Source organism: Pundamilia nyererei, unplaced genomic scaffold, assembly GCF_000239375.1.
Source record: "Pundamilia nyererei isolate P.nyererei 1_Seehausen unplaced genomic scaffold, PunNye1.0 scaffold00004, whole genome shotgun sequence".
Taxonomy (NCBI): Eukaryota; Metazoa; Chordata; class Actinopteri; order Cichliformes; family Cichlidae; genus Pundamilia; species Pundamilia nyererei.
Genome location: NW_005187405.1, coordinates 5,385,106 through 5,389,227, shown reverse-complemented (window position 1 = coordinate 5,389,227; position 4,122 = coordinate 5,385,106). Strand labels below are relative to the sequence as shown.

At 41.7% G+C, this 4,122-nt stretch overlaps 1 protein-coding gene across 3 annotated transcripts in view; it reads left to right on the top strand.

The window, feature by feature from the left end:
* The first annotated feature begins 2,379 nt into the window (after positions 1-2,379).
* The window catches only part of tnr (tenascin R (restrictin, janusin)), a 198,729-nt gene continuing 196,986 nt past the window's right edge, over positions 2,380-4,122 (top strand). For all 3 annotated transcript variants that reach the window (XM_005721309.1, XM_013912896.1, XM_013912893.1), the window contains exon 1: positions 2,380-2,809. The gene's annotated coding sequence lies outside the window, so the exon portion shown is untranslated. The remainder of the gene's footprint in view (positions 2,810-4,122) is intronic.

Genomic DNA, 4,122 nt, shown 5'->3' with positions numbered 1-4,122 from the left:
CGCTGGGATATCAATATTCCTTTTTGCCACTGGTGGCAGCACTGAGCCAAAAAGCAGAGGTCCAGAGTGAATCTTTCCCAAATATCATGTCTTCATTTAATATTGATTTAATTGACTGGAAGATATTCTGCAGACATTTTGCTGTCTCTGCTTACTTTCCTCAAAGTATCTTTCTATGGTAAGTTATTTGAGAGCTAATGGGTGGCGAGCTAATGTTAGTGTGTTTAGAAGAAGGCTCAGAACAGACCCACTAAAGTAAAGTCGGCTAACTAAAGCTAGGTCAGTAAAAAGCAAATGCGTGCTTTGAGACATGTAGACACACCGCCACATTATTAGGTACACCTTGTTAGTAGTGCCTTGGACCACCCTTTGCTTTCTGAACTGATTCAGTTCTTCATGGCATAGATTTAAACTGTGTAAATTATAGCCTGAGCTAACAGGAGCGGCATCCAGTGTGGGTCTTTTGCTGCTGTAGCCCATCTGTTTCAGGGTTGGACGCAGTGTTGCCAACTCCTCAGTAAGGAAAATCGCTATTGGCTGTCCTAAAAGTCGCTAGAAGTCGCTAAATGACGTCATCACCTAATTTGCATAATTGGTCATGCTAATATAATTGTAACCTATGCTGTTGGAGAGAGAAATAACATCGTGGAAGAGACATAAAGTGAGCAAAAAACGTCCTAAATGCATTTAGAATTTATTTAGAACAACAAATTAAATTTCTTTTAGCTATCCGAAGTCCGGATAAAGGAGCACGGTTGGAATTGTTTTTTAATGTCACAATTCCAACCGTGCTCCTTTATCCGGACTTCGACCGGCAAAAGTGACCCGAAATAGGGGCTCTGGTGGAGTTACTTTGTGTGTGTGTGTGTGTGTGTGTTTATAAGTAGTTTTAAACCTTGTGATCCACAAAACAGCATAACAGTAAAAGAACTCAGTGCGGGAGCAGCGGCTTCGCTCATGCGCGGTTCATTTGCAGTTTGGACGCAGGTGTGAACATCTCTTGCAGCTGGGGGAGGACTATCCTCCGCCCGTGAGCGCTTTAGCACGGGTGAGGTGCCCACGGCAGCACCGCTGCTTGTTGAGAGTAAGAGCAACACGCCCTTTCACGTCAAAAAGTCGTCACAAATAAGTCTCCAATGCACCAGAAAAAGTAGCCAGATTTGTCGCTAGTCGCTTTTTAGAAAAAAAGTCGCTAAGGGGGTCTGAAAACTGCTAAATATAGCGACAAAGTAGCTAAGTTGGCAACACGTACTTTATATGGAGTAATATGAGCGACTGTCACTTATGTCACCGTTTCTCTCATTCTCACGCTCGCTTTGAACTTCAGGTCATCTTGACCAGATGTCTAAATGCTTTGAGTTTCTTCCCTGTGATTGGCTCATTATATATTCTCATTAACAATCAGTTGACCACGTCTACCTATTGGAGTGACCAGTAAATGTGTACGTCCCGTGACCTTGCAAGGTGTTTATTTGGATTAGTTTTTGCTTTTGGAGTTTCATTGAGAAAGATCAGTGTTTTGATTTGGTGTGTAAATCTAATTATTGTGCTTTAAATTTAAAGCTAATTGTATGACAAAATAGAATTTTGTTGTATTGTTTCATTTCTTTGTTTCATCTGAGTGTCTTTGCAATATTGCTTTTTACCAGTCACGTGGTTTTCCAGTTGTCCTCTCCCGTGCTTCTGGTCATCAAATAGTTTTCTTCTTCATTTTTACCTTTAGCAGAAGTGAAACTTACAATCACACATGATAAAACCGTTTTTTGTTTTATAAGAATGTATGCTAAGATGTATTTTCATCTTTTCTTCATAGAAAGCCTGCACTGTTTAACAAAAATTTGGCAAAAATGTTAACTTTTAATTAATTGCAATTGATTGTAATTTTTTTTTAGTTCTCTCTCTCTATATATATAATTTTATGTTTTAACTTTTTTCAATGTTAAAATTTTCTACTTTTCTATTGCTGTAAGCTTGCCATCATTGTGTTTGTAGCTATTGACTGGACTGGATGACCTTCACCTTGAGCTTTGGCGGAATGTCTTTTAAGCATTTGCTCGCATTTAGAAAGGAAGCAATTGATTCATTGAAAAAATAATGAAAATAACCTTTAGCTGAAACCCATATCAGCTGAATTGTGACATTTCAGTTTGTTCCCCATTCTGCTTTATTTATTTATTATTCAGCTTCAATTTCTCTTTGAGTAAAAAAAAAGAATTAATTAAATAAAATAAATAATTCTGACTTTCTGAGCAGCATAAAGAGAAGTCAGCCACTAGAGGCTGCACTAGCTAAGACACAGATACAAGGATCAATAGTAAGAGAGAGAGAGGCACAGGAGTCAGTGGAGAAACAGTAAAAAAAAAAGAGAGAGATGGTGGTAGCATGCAGTTCAGCTCAGCAAGAAAGAGTGACAGAGTGAGGAGATAGCGGGGGTGAGCATCGCAGCAACTGACAACCTGAGAGAGAGAGAGAGTCTTAGCTTACTAAAGAGAGAGAGGGAGAGAGAGGAGTACCACGTTGCCCGTCCTCATATTTCCCTCTGCAGCTGTGTGAAGCAGAGTGAGCAGTGGAGAGGAGCGAGCACATCTGAGTCTCGTGGAAACAGCGGGACCCGCGTACCACTTGGCTGAGAGATCGATGCACTTACGCCGAGCCACACAGAGGGGGTGAGCCGCCCGCAGGACATCCGTGCACTACCAGAGAGGGAGCGAGAGAGTAGCCAAAGGGACGGAGAGAGTGAAGAGAGCAAGAGGGGAGAAGATTACCCAGGGCCAATTTGAAAGCTTTCGGCTTGTCACTCAGAGCAAGGGTGAGTTAACTTGTGCTTGTGTGGAGTGGCAGTACATGTTCTGCAGGTACATTGTGCTTGTGACAAGTGTGTGTGTGTGTGTGTGTGTGTGTGTGTCAGTCCTATATCTTCACCAATGCACAGAGTTTCTGCTGTCCTGTTTCTTTTACCCCCCTCTGTTTTAGCAAAGTGCATCACTTGCCAGAGCATGTGACTTACAGTCATCTAGGCAGGTGATTAGCTCTGGAACCTCATTATCAATCAAGCCGTTATCACGCAGAGCAGAGAGGAAGACTACAATAGGTTCTTAACGACCCCCCTCTCACCGGTTTGTGCGTTGCATGAATGCGTGCGTGTGTAGTCGAAGTGCATCTCGGTGTGCTGTTGAATCCGTTTATCCTACCAGGCAAAGGTGTGCGCCTGAATAGCAGCCACGTGAGCCGTTTAATACGGGTTATTATAAAAGCTTGCTTTGAGAAAATTAATTAGAGAGCCTGATGCCGTTCAGTGTAATTTGTCACGTCTGTCAGGAAAAGCTGCCGGTTTGTTCATTTATCACGTCAGTTATGGAAAAAGAAAGCCCCCCCAAAAAACACAGATTTTTTTGGTGAAATTTCTTGATGATCTTTTAGGAAATTACTTTCAAACAAAGAACAAACTTAATTAACATGAATAAGGGTTAATCTAAAAAATAAAAAAAGACATCTAATAAATTTGAGCTGTGCTGTAATCATATTGCAATATTTTTAAAACTTGGTGAGGTAAATCCTGTTTTCCCAAGCCTGTCATATGCCTGTAGCACTGTGCCTTCTTGTGGACTTCTGCTTTCTTAGGTTAATTAACTGTCTTTCCAGTTCAGATAATTCAGTGACTTCAAGCTGCACTGACTTATTATTAGACATGGTGACATTTAGAAAATTGGTCTATGTATGCACCACCTCTCTCTGCGTTCTCATGTTGTACCTGCCTTGTAAATACCACGCCATGCTCGATCTATCCCGTCATCCATCTGCCAGCGTCTCCGTTCCGCTTTGAGTCCCCGTTCCTCTCCCGTTCCCATTCCGCCTCTCCCTCACTGCTATACGGTGAAGGTTATTGCCATATATTGAGTCGGTTTAATTTGTCAAAGTCGTCCAGACATATTGTCCACGGTCGGAACGGGAGGAGAGGTTGGGCGGTTCAATTGACACGATATTGTACGGAACTTGACAAGAGAGTGACAGAAAAAAAGAAAGGCAGGTGCAGTTAGAAGAAGGTGGAGAGAAATGTGCTGGTTAGGTTTTCTTGTCGACACAAAAGCTGAGCAGTTCATTTCTGAGGTTTTCTTTTTTTTT